Source organism: Beta vulgaris, chromosome 5, assembly GCF_026745355.1.
Source record: "Beta vulgaris subsp. vulgaris cultivar EL10 chromosome 5, EL10.2, whole genome shotgun sequence".
Taxonomy (NCBI): Eukaryota; Viridiplantae; Streptophyta; class Magnoliopsida; order Caryophyllales; family Amaranthaceae; genus Beta; species Beta vulgaris.
Window position 1 is genome coordinate 62,184,329 of NC_079206.1, and position 25,408 is coordinate 62,209,736.

The 25,408-nt window shown below is 34.2% G+C and overlaps 1 long non-coding RNA gene and 2 other non-coding genes across 3 annotated transcripts; all 3 read right to left on the bottom strand.

Annotated features, from left to right (window-relative positions):
* Nucleotides 1–3,184: 3,184 nt before the first annotated feature.
* Nucleotides 3,185–3,381, bottom strand: LOC104894301 (U2 spliceosomal RNA). The gene has a single exon (XR_007274839.1). It is a non-coding gene; the product is annotated as a U2 spliceosomal RNA (small nuclear RNA).
* A 4,276-nt stretch (nt 3,382–7,657) lies between these two features.
* LOC125497396 (uncharacterized) lies at nt 7,658–12,268 on the bottom strand. The gene is made up of 2 exons (XR_007274086.2): nt 11,730–12,268; nt 7,658–8,654 (listed from the first exon to the last, which is right to left on the bottom strand). It is a non-coding gene; the product is annotated as an uncharacterized LOC125497396 (long non-coding RNA).
* On the bottom strand, nt 12,076–12,272 carry LOC125498084 (U2 spliceosomal RNA). The gene has a single exon (XR_007274850.1). It is a non-coding gene; the product is annotated as a U2 spliceosomal RNA (small nuclear RNA).
* Between the last annotated feature and the right edge of the window lie 13,136 nt (nt 12,273–25,408).

The window sequence follows — 25,408 nt, forward strand, 5'->3', positions numbered from 1 at the left end:
CGAAACTATAAACTATGAAATGGTCATACAAATAGTAAACCGAACCTAACCAAATACTAAACTGACCATTATTAGCTCTTACAAACCGTATTAAGAAAAAACATGTAAACAACTGATGAATAACTGCTTGTTGCAGAGGTCTTTTATGTATCATAAGCTTTTGAATTGCAAGTCATAGTATTGGTTGCATTGAAGATTTAAATGTTTTTTTCAAAAAGAATTATTTATCATAGTTAATATTGTACTAATTATGTTAATTTTGAATATTGATAACAAAAATCTAAATCTGACTACTACATTTTTTTTTTTTCTTGAGTCCTAAAAATCTAAAAGTAAAAAGAATCTTGAATACACTATAATTATTTGTCTATACATTTATGATTTTGATGGGTGTTTAAAAAACTTCCATCAAAGTTTTTCTTTTCTATGACGGAATTACAGACCACAACATATTTTACAATAATATGGTTAACTGAAATTTTTTCTCCTTTTCAAATTAGAAATGAATAATAAAGTCATCCCCCATAATTGAGAGTTGATTTAAATTATGGTAGGTGACAACTCATTTGGATTAGAGATGGTCATCGAATTGTTCCAATCGAATAGGGGCTAGACTTGTTTGATTTGAGTCAGTTTTGAAGTTTATTCTATGACAAAATAATCAAATATCGTACCACTGTTTTTGGGTTTAGCTAGTTTGTTGCAAGTCAAACTTGAGCCATGTAATATTGTAATGTCAGATTCAGACTAGGTAATTACATTCCAATGCAAGTTATTTTGGTATTGTTCCATTGAAGTAATTTGAAGATTGATCAAGTCTTCTCCTAACCCTTCTAGTTTCCTTAACCAGGTAGTAACATTTCCAGAAAGATGGTTATTGTTCAGCATAAGATGTTCGAGTTTTGTGGAATTTGTGAGACTAACAGCTAGCTCTCCTGATAAACTGTTACAATATAGATCAAGAAAAACCAGCTGTTCGAGAAGGGATAACTCCAGAGGTATGTTTCCAGAGAGAAAATTACTCGCTAGTTCCTAGACAAGGCTAGTTTAGAAGGGACTGAACCAGAGAAATGATCATTAGTTAAATCGAACACGGTAAGAGAGGTTGAACCTGTTAATGGAAAAACACTTCCATTTAACTTATTATGAGATAGATTAATAATACTTGGGTTCTTCAAGAGGAATAGAGATTCAGGTAAAGGGCCTTCAAGAGAATTATTATAAAGGGTGATGAGACTTAACTGTGACAAAGAACTGAATGTTGTCGGAATCGACCCTGATAGTGGTTATCGGCTAAGGTCAACATCTGGAGCTTTAATTTGTGCAGTTACCTAAGCTAGGAGGGATTTACCCGGACAACTTGGTTTGCCTCAAATGAAGCAAAACCAAGTTTTTTAGCTTCCCAATTGCATTAGGAATCGACCCAGAAAATTTGTTCCCGAAGAAATCAATCTCTGTTAAGCCGGTACAGTTTGTTAACTCAACTGGGATGCTACCTGAAATATGGTTGTCATACACATAGGCAGCCTCCTTCATGCAATCTGGCAAACAAAGTGGATAATGTTATTGCAAGACAGAGGAAGATACATGGTTATGGGAATTCTAATGGAAATTCATGAGTGTAGCTGTATCATAGTCAGCAATATGAGAAATGGAATATCAGTGAGCATTATGTGACATACACGTGTTAATAAATATTTAAGTGTTCAAAATCACAATCAACCTCATATTCCAACTACTGCTTTAAAGGTTGAACAACTTGTATAAGTACCTGCAAGTACATCTTCAGTACTATTTCACCATTTTACGACCAGCATGAGGTGCAAACAGCTGGAGGTCCTTGGCGAGATATCATATAATGAGTTGTTATACAGAACACTAGCCTTAATATGCACGCGATGCGTGCGTTAATTTCAAAATTTGTTATTCTATTAGATACTTCATTCGTACTTTATTTATGATTAAACTTAAATGTGAAAAATTCAACAGTTAGATGAATTTGATATATTAATTCGCTAATGTAAAAAAATAAAAGGTTGTGAGTGATTGTTAACATTAATTTTTGTGAATGAATATTGAACAGAAAGAACAAAAATAATGAGTTGGTTTAACTGAATTAAAGAGTGTCAAAGGTAGTGAATGTTCAGACTTTTCATGTGCACGTTATGTATGTCATCTTTTTTTATAAGGTATAAATATTTTGTTTATTTAATTTTTGATTGAAGTATTTGATGCATATACAAAAATAATGAGTTGGTTTAATTTTTGAAGTATTTTGTTCATTTAAACTTGTTTTAAATGGCAAGTTGGAATGAGAATTTTTAAATGATTTGCTTTTGTAATTTTTTTCATTCCATTAATTAGATCATTAAAAGTATTTTAGTCACTTCAAAAGAGGACACCACACCTCCTCCCTTGACTTATATAATAGAGATCAGGTTTATGAAATATTAACATCATCACCATCAAAGATGCAAAGTGACACTGTCAAAGGGCACAAAAGGTGATTCATTGAATATTTATTGCAAAGAAATTTTTGAAGATTGAAAAATAATATATTCAATTTCCAACAACTAAGAGAAGTATTACACGAGCAACTAAACCAAGCTTGTGTTCATATAGATATGGATGCATGGAAAAGCAGGACAGATTTCATAAACAAATTGGGTAGTTGCAAAAAGGAAAAATCTATGATGACATTTGGAATAAAAAGACAAAAGGTAACATGTTCCTTGCTCATTGGTCCATTTAATCAAAGATGACCCTTTGCATGGCAGAATATCCTCCTTTACCCTTTGCATGGCAGAATATCCTCCAGTAGTAAAGGCAAGGTTCAAAGTAAGCACCAAAATTCTTTCCTTCAACAAAATTTACATTAACGATGAAAATCTTCTAAATTGTAGCTAATAAATTTTAGAACTTGAATTGGAAGGGGGCTTTTCTGCCCCCTATAATGATAATGGAACCTCTCTGTTGAGAGGTACCCAAAATAAATAGGGTTTACTCCACTTTTCACCAAGAAACTCATGCGTTAATCAAGGAGGTGGTATAGTATATATAGAATATTTGCTGGTAAAATCTAGAGCTTGGGTGATGTGGGAACTATTCACAAATATAACTTATCAACCGGAAATATTCAGCTATTCGAATTATCGACATTAATAAAGAATTGGGATACGATTTGGTGGGGTGCGCCAGGCCCGTGCAGTAGTGCAACGCATGGGCGACGCTCGAAGTTCCCAATAGCAAGCTAGTGTGGTGGAACCTCCCCCTTAAAAAATAAATTTAATATCGTTGTGGGCCATTGGCCCACGTATCAGATATTAAACTGATAAGAACAGATACTACACTTGATCTTAGCCAAAAGGCCGAGAAAGGTATGCTTCTAGCCAACACCTCAGGCTTCTTTTTATTCTGGTCCTTCGCCTCGTCTCCTTTTAATGCAATGATGTGGGACTTTATAACTGCTATTTGTATCTAAACAAGAAAATAAATACCTAATGTTAAGGCATTTCAAAAACAAAAATATATAATGTTAAGATACGGATACCCCTTTTGGCTTGTGTATTTTTAATTTTTTTTTGAGCCATTGGCTTGTGTATTACTGTTACGCTTTAATGGTAATTTTTTACTAAACTTAACTATGAATATGTACTTATTTTTTTCCCCTAAAAAAAATAAATCATGTAGTATTCAGCTTCCAAAATTTGTGATAATTGTTATAAAATTTTCTAGTATATAATCAAATGAAAAAATGCTAATTCCTTACCAAACCTAACTATAAATATGTACTTGATTTACTTATGTTAAAGTCGCATGAACCATTTGGAGATTTTCACCTTCCAAATTTAGTGATAATTGTGATTAACTTTGTAGTACATAACTACTACATGAAAAATAGTGATAAGATTTACGTTGGATTAATATTTCATTACTCATATACAAAAGGATTGATATCTGTTATGACATACAACAATGCCTTATATAATACTAGTCTTCTGTGCACGCAATGCGTGTGTTGATTGTATGGGTGTATTATTAATAAATTTAATCAAAATATATTTATATAAGTGTGATTTATGATTATTATTATACAAACTACTGTGATTTATAGCGTTTTTAGAAATTGAGATAAAGATTTATAAGTGTAATTTTTCTTATTGAGTAACCATTTTTCTCATTATGTCAAGTTACTTTGTTATGGTTTATTTAGTTTATTATTATTGGGATTTTTTACTCATCTTTAAATTAGGAAAGGATATAATTGTACAAAATCTAAATATTCAGTTATGTATATATATTTAGCTAAGGATAAAAAAGACATTTTATTGGGGGACACCATAGCTCCCCCTTATCTATATATCTATATAAAGCTGGGTACATAAATCATATGTGTCACCCTCACAATTAATTCGCCAAATGTCAAATTCTCATGCCTTCTCACAATCCATATGCCACGTGTAAATTGGAGGAAATCTATTGCTTACGTGTCGTTTGCATATTATTTCAAGGCGTATGCCATAATATTTAAAGCTAGGAAAGAATATCAAGTAAATCAATTACAATCCTCTCATTAGGAAAGAGTATTATAATCATCCTTAAATCAAACAAATAAACATACAAGATTTATGTACAAGAATTAAGGAAATTTGATTGGAAGATTTATTTGTTATCATCTTTAAATCATTTGCTCCATCAATACAAAAATCATAATACTACATGTGATGAGTTCATGTCCATCAGTCTCAAATGATCATAAAATATTGTTATACCATTTGCTGAGTTCATTGCTCCATCAATACAAAAATCATAGTACATTGATCCATTGCATCGATTAATATAACGTCACTTAAACAAAAGGGGGAAAAATGGTACATTTTAAGTTATAAATGATTTATTATCTACAAAGTTATATAGTAGATGCAGGTAGAAAGACTTTAATTTTAAAGAAAAAATAAGATTAACAACTTAGTTACATAAAATTAGGGTGTAATTTTTTGGACCATGTTTTTTAAAACATTTCATTAGGCAAATATATATAGATAATTTGACCAAACCAAATTTGTATGATGACCTAGAATGAAATTATGATACCTACACCATTTTTAAGGAAAGTTTAGAAAATATTTTCTCCAAGTATTGAAACAATAAATGAAGTGTACTATTTCAAGCAAACATTATTTTAAAAGTATGAGTAATCTATATATTTATCTAAAAGCAAAATTTATTTTAGCCACGTGAAGAGAATAGAGATTTAAAAAAAATCTGTAACTTGAGCAAAGAAAATGAAACTATTTCCAAATTATATTACATATTCAATTATTAGTTTTTACCATAATATATCTGTAGATATAACAAGGATATAACACTATTATATTACCTTTGCGAGCACTAAAAAGTTTTCCATATAACTTTGTTAGTAAATGCTCCAGGATCGTTGACATTGTAAAATATAACATGGATATAACATGAATGTCATAAATCATAGTTCAACACATGGGTTGCAAGCTAATTTTCGAGTATTCTAAATACAAGATCATAAAATTTTAATCACCAGCTAATGTTTTTATTTTTAGCTGTAATTTTTACAATTTTTGAAATTTGAAATTCAAAATTGAAATAAGACTTTGAATTTTTTTTTTTTTTTTTGAAATGATCTCAGTTATCTATCTTTCTTTTCAAAAAATTGTTAAAAACGAAAATCATATGTCAACATTTATTTATTTTTCACGTTTTTTAATAAAACACTGTAAAAAAAACGCAATCAAATCACTACGATTTCTTGCTAAAAATTTATCAATTACATCATATTATGCATAAATCTTTTAATAACTAAAAATTATATTATATGTTTATATCGGAACAACTTGCAATACTAGATAGTATATTTATATAAGTTATGAAAATCGCGTAGTTAATATTCATTGTATAATATAATCCATACATATTTAAACCATGACTGTATAATGTACTGGTCATAAGGCAATTTTAATTATTCTCAATACAAGAATATTGATTGAACACAAGCTAAGTAATCATTACAACAACAAACACTTCTCCCTAAAATTGTAGCTATTCAACGTACCAGGTTTTAATTATTCTTAACACAAGATTATAAAATTTAAATCACAAGTTATTAATTTTACAATTTAGATAGAATTGTTCTAATGCAGTTCTCAAAGTCTAAAAGTACGGACGGTATAGTCAATAACATTGATGGAAATATGTAAAAAGTATTTTATATTGCCAGTTTAAAAGTATGAGCAAAATTTTCAGATATCAAGGCCATTTAAAAAAAAAAATCATAACATATAATATACGGGTCATAGCCACATTTAATACTCTCGATACAAGATCATAAAATTTAAAACACTGTTATTGGTTTTAAAATTTATATGGAATTATCTCATGAGTACTTAAAGTCTAAAAGCATTTACTATAATCATTGAAATTGATAATAATATGTCAAAAGTATTTCATACCAATTCAAAAGTATTGAACAATTTTTTTCTTTTATGTAAGTAAATAATCATGAATTCAACCATTGATTTTCTATAGCTGACCACTCATACTTTAGAAAACCTGTATATGAGAATAGCAAATTAAAATTTACTTTTTTAAACTTATATGTATGTTTCACTTTTTATATTCTTAATATTTATATTATTATTTTTATAGATTAACGGGTTAAATACTTCCACCATGATTTAGGAGAGATAATATAAAATCATAAATTTATTAAAACAAAAACTTCCCGTGCAAGTGGCACAAGTCTAAAATGATTTTAAAAGTATTCTTAATACACGATATTATTATAAAAACTTTAAATCACGAGCTAATATTCAAACTATAATTTTATGAGACCATCCTAAAAATATTAAATGTATAAAACAAAAACTTCATGTGCATGTTGATGTGTTTTTTGTTTCATAATGTATTTATCACAATTATAAGATTTTCAAACTTTAAAATGTTGTAACAAATATCAAGACATATAATTTTACATTTTATAATCTTTCAACTTTAAATACTTGGATTCTAATAATTATTATGAATTAGATAAATTGGAATAAAAACACTACTTAATAAACAAAATTCAACACATAAATTATGCACGGGACCAAATCATATCTATATAAAACCTCCCGTGCATTTTGCACGGGTTAAAAGCTAGTTTGTATAGTAAAGATGTTTACTGTTGAGGTGAGATGATGTAGTATGAGAAATTATTTTAAGAAAATTAATTTGGGAATCTATACAAATATATTAAAAGGCGTGTGAAAGAAAGTCTATGTGTCACATGGAACTCTCTTCACATTTCTAATACAAATGTTTTATGTCTATGTGTACTCCTCACTTTTTCAAAAAAAATGTGTAAGTGCAATGTATCGAACATGTGACATTTGAAATGAAAAGTAAGAGCTATGACTTTGTTGTCTAATGTTCAAAAAAATGATAAACTTGTAATAATTATAATTAACTAAAAAGACTTAAACAACTCCAACACTCTTATTACGTAACTTACAAGAGAATATTTATATTATATTTTCTTACCGCAATTCCTTTTAAGGTATTGTTTTCAAACTCAAACTTTTCAAATTTTTTTTTACTTATCACGTCGTAATGTAAATTTTTCAATTTCTTAATGGATAAAAAATACGAAAAATAGCAAAATAGATTATGAAATTTATAAATAATAACATATTTGTTTATTGTAACTTATCCGAGACATCGTCGGGAAAAAAAAAACACATGTTAAAATTTAAAAAGAGTTAGAGATAACTTTGATGAACCACATGTTGGAAGATCAGCAAAAACAGCTCGTCCTACACATTTGCAATGCAGTATATTAGTTCATTTTTTCAAATCCTTTGATAATTAATCAAAGCTATACAGAATCACATAAGAAAAATAACATCAATTATCAGCAAACTGAAAATGAATTTTTACACATCTCTAGAACTAGAAGACTAGAACACGAGACTCTAAATCCAGTAACTAAAAGTTTTCTCCTCACTGAACTGACAAGAAGAATAAGAGAAGAGGAATTTATACATATGAAAAAAAAAATTAACTAGATACAGCAACTTTTCTCCAAGTAGTTCATATTCTCAACATGATATAGATCATTACCAAGCATGCAACTGCTGCTGTGAAAACAATAGCAAATATGATCACAATAACTTCACTCTTTGGCAACCATATCCTCGAAGAACTAGAGCAAGATTATAATGGTGTTAAATTTCGTTGTGTTTAAGGAGGAAGAGAATGATGAAGAGAGAATAAAGGAGCCATTGAAGGAGCTCGTGTATAGGAGTAGTAAAGGAGATGGGAGAGAGGAGAGAGAAAACAAGAACTACATTTAGTTATTATTAAATTGAGTACAGTTACAAATACTATTGTACTATTTATATTTTACAATAAACTATTAGTTAGTTGTTACTAATGATGTTTGTAACAAACATTTTATGAACTTAACAACTAAACTTGTAACCATTTAATTTATATATTCCAACATCCCCCTCAAATTGGAAATGGTTGAAAAAACATTTCCAGTTTCAACTAGACAATCCGATAAAGAGTATACAATGTCTTGATCATTATCACTAGAATTATGTTGCCCTTTTGGAGAATCGCCACGAACTGAGGAGCACCTATTGCAACATTTATTTAGTAATAAGAACTTCATGAAGCAAATCCAGTAACAAAAAGCTCAAAGTTGGAAGATACACAAGTACACAACCTAGGAGAGAGTTACAAACACTAATACACTATCCACATTGCTGAAATTTCCCAACAATGTTGCATTGGTGCTGATCTAAACCACAGTTATATATCCAACTCAAAGATGATGCAGCAGATGACAATTTTATGTCCATTAACGTAGTACAACTACAGCAAGAACAGTCTCAAAAATGTATCAACAACAGACATAAACACAGCAACATCCACCACCATCACAACCTCAACACAACTAGTTATAGGGTACTCAACAACCAACTATGCAAACTTCAGCTGTTATCCAACCTTCTATGATTAACTGGTTATATAAAATCAACATAATCAACAACCTTTTCAGGTTGTGCTTCAGCAGCAACCACAATCATTCCTCCGACAGCGACAACATTCACAGCAACAACCACAACATACTCTCATCTTTTAGCAAAAACATTAATCTTCACTCAACATCCACATTACTACAGCCATAATCTCAACAACAGGACCACCACCAATCATTCACCCATATTACACAATCCAGAAACACCACTAAACAACCACCAATCTCACAATACACCTATATTCCACAACTCTTAAGTGAATTGAACAACAAGAGAACAAAGAAAGGAGATGAAAGAATATGTGCTTAGAGAGAAGGAGAGAAAAAGAAAAAATTAATAATGAGAAATCAAATTTGAAAATGGGCTTAGAATAGAAAAGGACTTGTCACAAACAAATGACATGAAGTTGGACCTCTTTGGGTCTCGAAGGAATTAGCCTCAATGGGTCTCACTAAAAGAAAGATCACAAATCGATCAATGGAAAAAAAAACCTTTATGGGCATAGAAAGCAAACCCAAGCCTCTATGGGCGAAATGGACCAACTATGGGTCGCAAAACATGTCTCTATTGCTAGAAAAAATGATCTTCAAGGATCACGAAAATGACCATCTACGTGTTTGAACAAAAAGAAAACTTGGAGAGAAAACATGATGATAACAAAATGAAATTGTATTGTTAATCAAGAAATTTGAGAGCATAATTTGATTGTGAAGAATAGAAAAGAAGACCAAACAAAGGATGATAGTGAATTGAACAAATATTTACAGTTTACAGAAAATCAAGTAGAACATAAATGAATGGGAAAAACAAAAATAACAATTGAAAGTGGAGCATTTCATGCTGAATTCAGCGGATAGAACATGGAAAATGATCATAGACATGAAGTAAAATGTGAACGGTGAAGAAGTTTTCAAGCATCAAACATAAATCTCATCAACCAATCTCCATCACACAACAATACATTCAGCATTCAACCATCATCAATATGAAACAAATTAACAACAACAATAACAGGATACCCAAAACAAAATCTCAACCAACAACAATAACCAGAACAAGATCAACACTGACAAGACTACAACACAAATTCCACATTCAATAATGCCTCTCCAAACTCCAAATAAAACAAAGACTTAAAATCAAGATTTGCAAGATTCATACCCAGCAAGACAAACTCGGAGAATCAATCAGAGAAATCCGAACTCAAAAGAGAACAATTACGAGCCCAGAAAATTGCTAGCACGGAATTGCTTGAATTTCCAAGAACAGATGTAACAAGAACCCAAGAATTTGATGAATCAACTTCAACGACGAGCAACCCAGTAAGTAAACAAAATTCACGAATGTGAAATACCCAGAAATCTGGCATTCCGAGCAACAATACTTATCTCACGCATTTTATTGAACACTTGCGTGCAACACCAAGCAAACGCAGAAAGTTTGCAGAAAAACTTTCTTGAAACAAACTACAATAATCGTAGAAAGATGACCAACGAAATTGGGTTTTAAACGCACGCAAAATTTGGATAAGAACAAGAAATTGATACGAATTTGAGAAGAGTCGAATCCACATAGCCAAACTTTGCATAAATCAACCAAGATAGGCATGGTAATACTCGTAATATTATGATGCTTAGCACAAATATAAACAAGCTAAATCCGCAAGAGGAGTTTCGTACTTAAATAACTCTGTTGGCAGATAAATTTGGGACAAAGTATTAACATTGGAAGGATGATATAGAATGTTCATTGTTCTACCTACATCCGAAACAGATGAGATGACAATTACTTTAAAAAAGCAGTTTTGGTGTTGGATATAAACTGTTAGAGAGAAAATAAGAAGGCAGCATGGGAATTGGGATAGAGATGAATAAGTATCTAAGAACATAAAGATGAAAAAAGAAAATTCTTCATTACAATCATAAAACTTGCACAATGGTTCAGCATTCGTCAAAAACTAAGCGGTGTTCCAGAGTAGAAGATTACATCTATCTTTTATCATAATAACATAACACCATTACAACTTACAAGAAGGATTAAAGTATCAAGATATGCGAATGCTAGATAATCATGGCAATCAGTTTGTCCGGAGACAAACAAGGTGGAAAAATGTTCTTGCAAGACAGGAAGATACATGGTTATGTGGAATTCTAATGGAAATTTTTGTGTAGATGTATCATTGTGAGCAATATGAGAATATCAGTGAGCATTATGTGACATACACATGTTAATTGAAGTTCTTGTATAAGTACATGCAAGTATAACATCTTCAGTATTCACCATTTTACGATCAGCATGGTGTGCAAATAGCTGGAGGTCCTTGGCGAGATATCATATAATAAGTTGTTATACAGAAACATCGGGTTTGTGAAATATTAACATCATCACCATCAAAGATGCAAAGTAACACTGTCAAAGGGCACAAAAGGTGATTCATTAAAATTTTTATTGCATGGGAATTCTTTGAAGATTTAAAATGATATATTCAATTTCCAACAACCAACAACTAAGAGGTGTTACACGAGCAACTAAACCAAGCTTGTGCTCATATAGATATGGATGCATGGGAAAGCAGGATAGTTTTCATGAACAAATTGAGTAGTTGCAAAAAGGAAAAATCTATCATGACATTTGAAAAAAAAAAAAAAAAAGAAACAAAAGGGCACATACTTGTCCCTTGCTCGTTGAGTAAGCACCGAAATTCTTTCCTTCAACAAAATTTTCATTAATGATAAAAATCTTCTAAATTTTAGAACTTAAATTGGAAGGGGGCTTTTTGCCCCCTATAATGATAATAGAACCTCTGTTGAGAGGTACCCAAATAAATAGGGTTTACTCCACTTTTAACCAAGAAACTCACGTGTTAATCAAAGAGTGAGGTGGTATAGTATATATAGAATATTTGCTTTCGAAATCATTAAGCTTGTGCGATGTGGGAACTATTCACAAATAAGAATAACTGGACCAGCAGTAAATATTCGACTTATTGAAAAAAAAAAAATAGGACTATGAATTGGTGGGGTGTGCCAGGCCAGTGCAGTAGTGCAACGCATAGGCGACGCGTGAAGTTCCCAATAGCAAGCTAGTGTGGTGGAACTTCCCCCTTAAAAAATAAATTTAATATCGTTGTGGGCCATTGGCCCACGTATCAGATATTAAACTGATAAGAACAGATACTACACTTGATCTTAGCCAAAAGGCCGAGAAAGGTATGCTTTAAACAAAAATTCAGGTTCCTTTTTATTCTAGTTCTCCGCCTCGTCTCCTTCTAATCAACTGATGTGGGCCAATAAAACTGCTATTGTATCTAAACAAGAAAATGTATACCTTAATGTTAAGGCATTCTAACCAAAAAGAAAATAGATAATGTTAAGGTACGGAATACGGATATCCCTTTTGGCTTGTGTATCACCTTTTGGCTTTTTGCTCACTGTTAGGCTTTAATGCTAGTTCCTTATTAAACTCAATGAATATGTATTTTTTTTCCCTAAAAAAAAACATGAACTTGTTCTACATATAGTATCCAGCTTCAAAAATATGTGATAATTGTATTAAGCTTTCTAGTATATAACCAAATGAAGAAATAGTGAGAAGATCTAACTAGTCCGACTATGGCCGGCAAAAAAATTTATGTAGTATCATGTCATATTTTAACTATGAGATACAGGGTCGTCTTGCACATTTTTGAGGCCTTGTGCACAATTTTAGATGAGGTCCTTGGTTTTTTAAAAAATAAAAATAAATTGTGAAAACAATATTCATATTTTTATGGTTGGAAGAATTTTTTTTGACAATTCTAATATGTCAAAATATTTCAAAATAGAATACTTTGTTTTCGAAGCGAGAAGTTATAAAGAGTTGTATGAAAGAATGGATACCTATGCTTGTTAAGAAAAATATACAATATGTTACTCGTACTTTGTCTCAACATGTTCTGATCTCTCCATTTTTATTCAAATTAGAATATAGTATCTTATTTTAATAGAATGGGGAAAACTTGTTGAGGTAGAGGGAGTATGATTTTAGTGTCTTTTCTAAGAATAATCTTTTTTATTAAGAAGAGAAATTGGTTTATGTTAATCCATCTTAGAAAATTTCATATGGAAACAAAGTGATTAATAAAGGATATAAAAAAAGACCATGATAATTAATAAGTTATATTAGACCAAGATGGGGAGAAGAAAAAATATACAATATGTTACTCGTACTTTGTCTCAACATGTTCTGATCTCTCCATTTTTATTCAAATTAGAATATAGTATCTTATTTTAATAGAATGGGGAAAACTTGTTGAGGTAGAGGGAATATGATTTTAGTGTCTTTTCTAAGAATAATTTTTTATTACAAAGAGAAATTGGTTTATGTTAATCTATCTTAGAAATTTTCATATGGAAACAAAGTGATTAATAAAGGATATAAAAAAAGACCATGATAATTAATAAGTTATATTAGACCAAAATGGGGAGAAGAAAAGAAATCAACAAAGTCATTGCAAACCAAAAAGAAGAATGGAAACAAAGAAAGGAACAAGTTAAAAAAAAAAAAAAAAGGAATGAAAAATAAAATGCATGAAAGCAAGAAGCAGGGGATCGAACTCGCGTCGTCAGAGAAACATACACTTACCCCTCATGCCTTTGACCACGGGGCTACAACAGAATTTTACTAGCAATTTGTGCACGCGATGCGTGCCTCACTTTTTTATATTATAATTTCTAACTTTTTTTGGGCATAAACAAAGGTAAATTTTGAACATTGGACATGTTTTTTGGGCTAACTAATTCTGTTGATTAAGCCTATATCACTTAACCAAACCCGTCTTTTATTATTTATTTTATTTATACTTTCTTTAAGATCTTTAAAATTAAAATTGATGAGCGTGCGATAAAAAAATATTACGCATATTTGTTAAGGATTTCTTATATTTTTATCAACAAAGTATTTTGTTTCAATTAAATCATTTCACTTTGTTAATTGATTGTATCTTCCTTTTTGATTTACTACTTGATTGTGTGTTGATTGATCAAATATTTGATTGATATAATTTTCTTTGTTAATTTTTTATGCTATATTTGAGTTTGATTTTCTTTCATCTTTTTTTTGTTAGAGTAGTTGATTTACTAAGGGGTAATTAAGTAAATTTATTGAGGGACGATCTTCTGTAGTTGATCATTAGACAAAGTAAATTTTTTTTTTTTATCTTTAGTGACAATCACGAACTCTTTAAGTAAATGTTTTTTTGGTAGAATTTCAGTTCACCTTTAATTTTGGTGCGTCGACAATCTTAAGTAGTTATATACAAATGAACATGTTTTTTTAATCTGAAATTATTTTGATAGTGATGTAAATTATTAAGGTTCTTTTGTAGATGTTATTATCTTTTCAAATTAAAGGTGAATGATTTTTAACTGTTCAACACCGTCACTGTAAAATTTGGTCGATGATATAATAATTTTCTTTTCAGAGACTTTAGTATAATTCTTTAACAATTATAAATGTTAATAAACCATATTGTTTGAACTTTGTAAATATGAAATATTACGTTATCACGATATATTGCTAAACTTTTTTTGGTTGAAGTAATTGATTTCGTGAATTGATTGTGTCAATCTAGTTTTTCAAGTTATTAATGATATTGTTTGACCTACTCATATGACAAGTTTCCATTGATTCTCATTTTTCAATTTTTTATAAAAAGAAAAATATTATTTAAAATTATTAGAGGGTATTTTAGTCACTTCAAAAGAGGACACCACACCTCCTCCCTTGGCTTATATAATAGAGATTTATATTTGTCTTAGGTAGTGTTTGGAAACTTGTATTTCATTTCAAATAATGGAATTGAAATCTGGAATTTAAAGTTTGTATTTCAATTCCTAAACATTGTTTTGTAGAGGGGATTTGATAGAGGAGAGAGAAATAGTGGTTTAATGGAGGAGAGAGAAAAAGTGTGGTTTACTAAAGGAGAGAGAAATAAATATTAGAAAGGGAATGAGTAAAGTTGGGATAGAGATACTCATGGATTGGAATATGTATGAGGAGAGAATTTCAAATGACAAGGTAATAGCTTGAATTTCAAATTCTACTAATATAGGCTTTTGATAAGAATTTGGACAAATTTCATAATTTCAAATTCCATGCCATCCAAACAATAGATTTCATCCAAATTCAGGATTTGAAATGAAATATTGCTATCCAAACATAACATTAATTTAATACATGACCATTGTTTGCTGTATTTGGGCCCCAAAAAACGGAGGCCCTGTGCGGTCGCACAGGCTGCACATGTTATTAGCCGGCCCTGATGAGATATAACGTGACAATAAATTTTGAATATAGGGAGTATATCCATATATGTACAATCGTATAAATCTTTCACAAAGGTTATTCTTGTAGTTATGGAGCCCATTGACTTAAATTTATTTGGCAATTTTTTTTTATGATGCATTACCTGCTTTACTGGATCCATGTATTATTGGTCGCAAATCTCCCCTAAAAACAAAAATGACTTGTTGTACACAAGGAGAGTGGCCAGTGGTCACTTACCATAATTTAAATCGATCCTCAATTATGGAGACCAACTTTATTTTCATTTATAATTTGAAAAGGAGAAAAAAATTCACTTAACCGTTTTATTGTAAAATTTGCTATGGTCTCTAATTCGGTCATAAGTAAAACATAACCTTGATGGAAGTTTTTAAACAACCACCAAATAATTAATAGTATATGATATATTCAACATTATTTTTTTTCCGCTTTTGAATTTGAATTTAGATTTTTTAACAAGAATAATACAGATTTTTGGATGTTCTTTTACAAGAATACAAACTTTTGATTCTTTTTTAATAACACAAACTTTACATCAAAATTCCTCCGGTATGGTAAGCTGACTTGTAACATGTAAAACAGGTAAATTATTTTTACAAAAAAACCCCAAAAAATTCTATCTCCTCTCCCTCCCCTAACCAACTGCAACCAACTCCACCCCCAACCTTGGCCCATCCCCCCAACCCTACCCACCATAGAACCCCCTCCCCCACCCCTGCCCACTGGAGAACCCTTTCCCCCACCTCGAAAAACTAATAGTCTGTCTCTTCTTTATATATCTTTCTCTCCTCCTCCACCACCTCTATCTCTCCACTTTGGCCTCTCTACTATGTCCTATCCTCCTCCTCACTTTGAAGGCTTCGGCGATGACTTCGTTGATGAACCACCGATTCAACTCACTGGTTTCCCACCTTCCCCCACTTTAACTATTATAATGAAAGATATTTAAGTTCAAAGATGTGCATTGAGAAATGTACACAGAAAATTTAGAAAGAAAAAAAATAGAAAAATTACTAAACATAAAGAAATGTGCAACATTTTTTTTATTAGATTTTGATTGGGGTTACAACCGCAAAATGCTACATTTCATAATATAATACAGCAAAAAATGTTTGGCTCAAAGGGATTATTCACTCCAAAAGGAGCACAAGTAAAATAAGCCAACAAAATCTTTACAAGGCTTGAGATTCAGCTTTATTTTTATTCGTTGGGCTCGAAAACAAATATTTTTGCTACAAATGGATCGCGCATTTTTTAATTTCAAATTGTTTTGACTTTAGAGTGAAAATTTTAATTTCACATAAAAAACTATATTCTAGCATTGATGTGTTTATTATTCATCGATTATTTACTCTAATCCCCTTAGTTTTGATAGTCGATTTGGGCTCTTTTGAGCTCTTTTCTTGTGAATTTGATGTGTTTGGAGTTCTTGTCGTGTTTTACAGGTTTTGATGCAAATTAGGCACTTCTTGCTTTTATCTAAGTCGCGACACGAAAGTTCCACAATCACACAAGGTCCAAGGAGTGGCTGGAAGATTGCACAAGTGATTCGGTCGGATTTCACGAAGAAAAGGCAAGAAAACACATTCGCCCGGTCGACCGGGCGGTGTGGCCCGACCGGGAGAACTCCCACACTTAGCAGCTAAACAAAACAACGGAAGGAACGCTTACGCGCCCGACCGGGCGAACTAAAATACTTGGGATTTTTCAGCCTTCATTTCGCCCGGCCAACCGGGCGACCTCGCAAACAATTATGCTTACGCTCCCGACCGGAATTTTTCCTTCGTCGTAGTTTGCTGATCACCGTCGCCCGACCGGGCGGATTTCGCCCGGTCGACCGGGCGGCTTCTCAGGACGCGATTTTTCGGGTTTTTTTAGCCGATTTTGTAATTAGTATAAATAGGTTTTTAGTATTTTCGTAAGACATCTTATTTTCTACGTTTTTTAGGGCCAAACACTTAGTTTATTCTCTCTACTTTTGTTGAACTTTTACATTGGAAGATTATATAGATCGTCGATTTCCTTTTCCATCGTTATTCAATCATTTGGTATTCTTCTCTACTTAGTTTAATTTCATGAATTCTTTTACTTTGATTATGTTTATTGCGTTTAATATCATCATGGGTGAGTAGTTTATTTCTAGGGTTTAGAGAGGGAAGTCATGTTTATACCTTTTTTATTGTGGTTGATGTTCTTCAATAATTGGATTGAATTAGAATAATTCCTATTGATTTGTTATACTTGTTTAATTCATGTAATTGCGCAATATCATGAGTTATGTTTAGCTAATAAGAATTAGAATCGAAAGATCATATTCATTAGAGGCTTATTACAATAGGTAGATTTGATTATGTTGAGCGACCGTACTGGCATATGTTAATCTAGGAGTTGTTAATGCCTGACCAAGGATTAACGAAGTACTTCATTTATTTGAATCTCAATCCAAGTGTTGTTGAATTATATTATATTGATCAAACTAGTATAAGCATGGTGGACCGATTGATTGCCCTAGGTTTTTAATTATTTGATAAAATCCCCTTTTTCTGCGTTCTAGTTCATTCTAGCCTAGTTATTAATTCCTCAATTATTTTCCTCTCTGGAAGTAGTTAGATAATTGATATAAATCTGTAGAACTCCTCTCCCTGTGGATCGATCCGTATTTGCCAGTTTCTGTTAAACAGACACCGTGCACTTGCGGTATATTTTAAAACACATCAAGCATATATGAAGTACCAAACTACCTACATTCTTTCATTAACACATTTCTTGTTAATAATAATTGTACTAGAATGTTGTGGAGTAAATATTATCACAATATTTACCCCCTATAATGATAATATTTAATCATAATATTTACCCCCTATAATGATAATGGAACCTCTCTTTTGAGAGGTACCCAATAAATAGGATTTACTCCACAACATGCACCAAGGAACTCACGTGCCCATTTGTGAAGGTTACACGGTATATATAGAAGATGGGTTCTGTGGGGATATACCACTTGAGCTGATGCTCTCTTCTCTCTCTAAACCCGCCCTCTCGGCACAAAGCGAGCTAACCTCCAGCACTCCGTCCGGCGGTCTTGTAGGTTCTGCAGATGCCAGGTATCTTAGCCCCCCCCTCCTATCCCCCTCCTCCAATCCCTATCCCAATCCCCTCTGCCCCACCCCTCTTTCCATCCTTCCTATGCCCATTCAAAAGTCCTTCAAGGAAGCCATATCATCTAAGTTTGTGGAGGAAGAGATTTCACTGGTTAAAACTTGTCCTCTCCCGCCTCTCAATTTACCTTTTTCTCTTGCGTCCCCTCCGTGTATGTCCAAGGAAGATTCGATCTTCGTCCCGATATCGGAAGAGGAGTACGTTGATGTTAGTGAGCCGTGGAAAAATGCCCTAATCTGTAAAATAGTGGGGAGATCATTTTCAAAAGAATTCCTAACCATAGAACTAGCAAAAATATGGAAGTGGAAGGGAAACTTGAAACTCATTACACTAGGGAAAGGGTTCTATAGTGTGATCTGTCCGGATGCAGACACTTGCGCCACGGTGTTAGCAGGTGGACCTTGGAGTATCTTAGGATGCCACATTTGGGTTCAATACTGGGAGCCAGGATTTAAACCTTCGCAAGCAAAAATAAATACGGTTCCGAGATGGGTGATGTTGCCGGAACTCCCCATTGAGTTCTTCAATCAGAAAATGTTAGAGAAGATAGGAAGCATCCTTGGGAGGGTGTTAAAAGTAGACGCTCATTCATTGACAGGAGAAAGAAGGAGGTACGCGGCCGTATGTATTCTTATGGAGAAAGATCAAGTGGTACCTAAAGGTGCATGGCTGGGGAAAACATTCCAAGATCTTGTCTTTTGTGATGGACCATGGTACTGTGAAAGTTGTAACAAGTTTGGGCACCAAAGTAGGAGGTGCGAAAAAGGAAAAATAATCTCAAAAGAGGCTCATAATGAGGAACCAAACAACAGTAACAATGGAAATCAATGGCAAAAGCCAAAGGAAGAAGAAGGGCCAAAGCTCATGAAGGGACCCACCGAGGGGTCAGTAGGACACGGTGGACGCCTAAAAAAACTGATGGAAATGTGGGTAAAGGGGAAACACCCAAGGAAAAAGGAAATGATGCAGGAGAGAGAAAAAATACAACTCCCTCGGTAATACGCGAAATGGAGGCGGCAAATGTCAACTCTTTTTCTGCTTTGAGTGACCTCCAAGAGTCAGTAGAAGTTTCTATCCCCTCTTCACCCAATGAAAATGCGAAAAGTGGCATAGTCACCTCAACCATGTCAGCAGCTACAAAAACAAATATTTTAAACATACAAAAACCCCATGCAGTAGAAAACCACAAAAAAACCACAAAACATACCATAACCCCCGAAACCAAAAGCACGAAAAATAATGGAATACCAGGAGGAAATTTTTTGCTCATCTCCTCCACCCCTGTTATCTCCCCCATCAACCCCCACGCCACCACGTGCTCACTTGATAAAATACAAACACCCTATCCTTTTCAACCGTCCGGTGCTACCTTTGATGCCGGAACTAAACCCCGGTTTCATGGATTTTCTGACCCGAATACCAGAAGAGGAGGGGTATTTCACAGACCTCTCTATTCAAGAAGTCAAAGCCTTGATGCTAAACCCTTACCCAACGACCGAAATGTTCGAAAATCTGATGCTTTATGCAAACTCAGAGATATTTCATGCTCATGTTCCCTAGTTTCAAGATGCATCGCATCTCCCGGAGCTGGTGAAGGTGTTTCTAAAGTGGTTTTTAAGGAGAGGGGTAGAAGTCGAAAGCGAAGAGAGGGAATTACTGATGAACTTAGGTCCTTGGTTGGACCCAACACCACTGCTCCCACCGGAAAGGACGATTGTCATGCTACAAAATCGTCCGATCAGGCTACTAGAAATGAGCAACACCAACGCCGTTCTACTAGCACGAGTCCAGCTCCCACTAAAACAAATGGGGGTAACAGTGACTTGGGTAGAGGAAAAAGGGTTAAACTACCCTCGAGAATCAGAGCTGACGCTGTGGCCTCACCGGGGAAGGATAACGAACATAGAAACAGGGGAGGAATACAACTTGTGGGCTCCAGAAAACGGGGAACTTCTGAGAAAGTTCACCGGAAAACCAAACCTTCCCTTTAAAATGACGGTTTTATATTGGAACGTAAGAGGGATTGCAAGACCTTCTTTTAAACCAAACTTGCGGTTACTTATAGCCCAACACCACCCGAAAATGGTGGTTCTTGTTGAAACGCGTGTGTGCCGAGCCAAAACCACCCTCATCCTTGAAAACATAGGCTTCGATTCCTGGCATATGGTTGAACCGCGGGGTTTCGCGGGAGGCATTATCATTCTCTGGAACTCAGATTGCATTAAGTTCCACGTTGTGGGTGACAATATCCAAGGAGTGCATGGAATAGTGGAGGTAAGTTCTCTAAAACACCCTTTTGTATTATCTACAGTTTATGCTAGCCCTGATTTTGAATTAAGGAAAGTGTTATGGAAAAATTTGTGTGATGTTGCGGAAAATATTAACTGCCCTTGGATTGTGTTAGGGGATTTTAATGAAATAATTAGTCAAGGGGAAAAATTGGGAGGGCGTAATATAAATAGAAAACGTGCTGAGTTATATGTTGCAACGATGAATGATTGTAATTTGGTTGATCTGGGCTACAATGGACCGAGGTACACGTGGACTAACATGAGAAAGAAAAATCCAATATTTGAGAGACTTGATAGGGCTTGGGTTAATCCTGAATGGCTTCTAAAATTTCCTAACTCTAACCTATGGCACTTAACGAGGATAACCTCGGATCATAACCCTATATTATTGCGTCTTGATAACCCGCCCTCTAAGGTAGGTACCAAACCGTTCCGCTTTGAACCTATGTGGTTGCAACACGACACGTTACAGACCCATGTTGATAGTAATTGGCCGGGAAAATGGGAAAGTATAGGGGAAAAGTTAGGGGTTCTGCAAGAAACTCTAAAGGTTTGGAATCTCAATGTCTTTGGAAATGTTTATCAGAGGAAAAAGCGTGTATTAGCTAGATTAAGCGGGACACAGAAATACCTGCAAGACCACCCAACATCGTCCTTTCATCAAGACCTAGAGAGAGACCTTCAGAAGGAATTAATTGATATTCTTTTGCAAGAAGAAACCCTTTGGATCACAAAGAGCCGTATGGATAGAATTAAGGACGGGGAGAGGAACACGAGATTTTTCCATAGGAGTGTGATGATTAAGAGGAATGCAACGCGTATCATGTCTATCAGGGATGAGGTTGGAAATGACATTCAAGACCCTGAAGGTATCCAAGACCATATCACTAAATTTTTTGAGAAATTGTACACCTCTGACCATCCTTATAGTTGTAGGAGGATTAATGTGAATGATCAGGACATAGATATAGCATACCCTCCCTCAAATCAGGAAATTCATGAAGCACTAAAATCAATGAAACCCTTAAAGGCGTCGGGGCCGGATGGTTTTCATGCAGTTTTCTTCCAAAGGATGTGGAATATCGTTGGTGAGGATGTATGTGATAACATTCGTGAATGGTTCGAAAATGTTAAAGTCCCTGAGGATCTTTGCCAAGCTATGATGTGTCTAATTCCCAAACAAAACCCTCCGGAAACGGTTAAACATTTAAGGCCTATAAGTTTGTGTAACACTTTGTATAAACTTCTCACGAAAATTGTGGTGAACAGACTGAAACCTCTCATCCCCCTCTGGATATCACCAAACCAAAATAGTTTTATAAAAGGGAGGGGTACGGAAATAAACCTTGTAGTTGCTTCAGAAATTTTGCATTCTATGCACAAAAAGAAGGGAAAACTGGGATGGTTTGCATTAAAAATTGACCTAGAGAAAGCTTATGATAGGGTAGAATGGAGTTTTGTTAGAGATTGTCTTCAAGGGTGTAATCTGGGGGAAAGGTCTATTGCATTAATCATGAGTTGTATAACCCAATCATCCTCGACAATTCTAGTGAATGGAAGGAAAACAGATGCTTTTAATCATACTAGAGGTCTTAGGCAGGGGGACCCTATGTCACCTTACCTGTTTAATATCTGCCTAGAGTCTTTAACTCATCTTATAAACCAAGCGGTGTCTGAGGGGGAATGGACACCCTTCTGGGTTGGGAAGGACAAAATCCAGATATCTCATCTAATGTTTGCAGATGATCTCCTCTTGTTTGGTCGGGTAGATGAAAACACTGCTTTTGCGGTCAGGAAAGTGTTGAATCAGTTTTGTGATATGTCAGGGCAGAAAATAAATGAACAGAAAAGTCGTCTTGTTATTTCGCCCAACACTCAGGATGAACACAAGGAGTTGTTTCAAAGTACTTTGAACATAGAAGAAAATGAAAACCTAGGAATGCCCCTTTCACATAAAAGACCCTCCAGAAGTCAGGTGCAATTTGTCGTCGACAAAGTAAAACATAGACTGGCTAGATGGAAGACAAAATATCTATCAAAAGCTGGTCGTCTATGTTTGATTAACTCCACCCTGTCCACCATACCCGCATACTACATGCAAGCAACCTTTTTCCCGGCCCGTACCCTTCATAAGCTGGACCAAGTGTGTAATAACTTCCTATGGGGGGATGAAGCGAACAAAAGAAAGCTTCACTTAGTGGGAAAAGAAACAACGTTTCGGCCTAAGATAAAGGGTGGCCTGGGGATCCGCAACCAAAAGCTGATGAACAAAGCATACATGGCAAAACTAGGATGGAAACTAGCTCAAGGCCCCCCCAATCTTGCTCAGAAATGTATAATGTCTAAGTATATCCATGAAAATAAGGTCACATCCTTTGCGAAAGGTTCCCCAGTGTGGAGAAGTATCGGGAAAGGATGGGACATCCTTGACAAGAATGGGGAATGGATATTAGGCACGGGGGAGGATATCAGTTTTTGGCATGATGACTGGTTAAATATTGGAACCATTAGAAGTAAAGTGCAGGGGCCCCTAAATCTTGTGGAAGACCATAGAAAGGTGAGTACCTTGGTAGTAAATGGTCAATGGCACTTAGGAGATATAACTATACATCTAAACCAGGAGGTGATTGATAGAATCAAGAGCCTTCCACCCCAAACCCGAGAAGAGAGCGAGATATGAGAGCACCCTCTTTCCTCACACATGCCGGGTTCTCGCTTTCCCAAGCCTACCATGTTCCGTTACAGACTCTGAATGCTCAAGATTTGGGATGGATCTGGAAAACCAAAACCTCACCCAAAATTCAATTCTTCATATGGCTCACATGCCTTGACCGCCTGCCTCATAGATCCCTCCTATTTAAAAGACTTATTTCCGAAGATTCAAATTGTCCTAGATGCTTCTTCCCTAGGAGAAGATGCAAACCATATACTCCGCCTTTGTCCAAAAGCTCATGAAATTTGGGAGAGCCTAGCTCTAGTTCCCAATTTAGACATCCCATTAACAGAGTGGATTAAGGGCAACTCTGAGTGTAATGAGAAAGTTAGGGGTGTAGAATGGTCCAGTCTATTTCTGTTCACTTGTCATGAGATTTGGAAAAACCGGAACCAAAAAGTGTTCAGCCCCAACCTCGCCACACCTAGCTCTGCTAGTGTGCTAACAATAGCTTTAAACCTTACAAGTACTTTTCTCCAATGCTCAAAAACAATCAACATAAGTACCAATCTTGCAAATCCGGGTCAGCTTAGAAACCACACACCTTCGGGGTGGGTCATGATGAATACAGATGCGTCCTTCCTTAGTGAGAGGGAAGAGAGTGGGTTAGCAGGGGTAGTTAGGGATCATAGGGGTATTTGGATAGTAGGGTTCAAGAGATACACCTTCGCGAGAGATGCCTTATTAGCGGAGTTGTTGGGAATTTGGAAGGCCTTCAACTAGCCATTACTCATAGATTTCAAAGATTGGTCCTTTTCTCGGATTGTAAAGTGGCAGTGCATCTCGTGTCCAACGGTAGTACTCAGTCTAACCAATATTCTTATATCATTGATCTTTGCAGGGAGTTACGCCAGATGTTCCAGGAGATCAAGATTATGCATTGCAGTAGGGATTTAAACAAAATAGCGGATTGTATGGCTCGTAGACGGGATGATGATCTATATGGTTGTAACAATGTAACTAGGTTTTTCCCCTATCCCCCTAGTTATTGTATGGATTTATATCATGTAGAATGTAATTCAGGGCGGACTGTGGCCAGTATGGATCAAAGTGGTATGTAACGTTTTAACTAAGTAATTTAATTCCTCTTTTCACCAAAAAAAAAAAAAAAGAAGATGGGTTGGGATAAGCATTGAAGTATTGCGATGGGGAAAGAGAAAATAAGAAAAAGCTTAATAATTAATACGAGTAAATATTAAGGCCTTCTAATAATCTTATCAAAAAGAAAATATGCATGTATATGAGTATATCCCTTTTGGCTTTTGCTCACTGTTATATTCTTAATGCTAATTCCTTACCAAACTTAACTATAAATATGTACTTGTTTTTACTTATGTTAAAGTCGCATGAACCATTTGAAGATTTTCACCATCCAAATTTAGGGCATGTTATTTTCGGCATAAAACAGTTGAACTGAACTGAATTGAACTGGAATGAATAGTGATACTTGAGAGTAAAAGTATTGTCAAGAGCTGAACTGAACTAAACTAAAAATAAGTTGGGGAGAACAGACCCTTAGGGCCTGTTCTCCCCAGCTTATTTCAGTTCAATTCAGTTCGGTTCAATTCAATTCAGTTTAGTTCTGATCAGTTCAGTTCAGACCAGTTCAGTTCAGTTCAGCTCTTGACAATACTTTTACTCTCACATATCACTATTCATTTCAGTTCAGTTCAGTTCAATTCAGTTCAGTTCAGTTCAGATCAATTCAGTTCAATTCAGTTCAGTTCAGTTCAATTCAGTTCAGTTCAGTTCAGCTGTTTTATGCCGAAGAGAACAGACCCTTAGTGATAATTGTGATTAACTTTCTAGTACATAAGTGACATAACTACTACATCAAAATAGTGATAAGATTTACGTTGGAT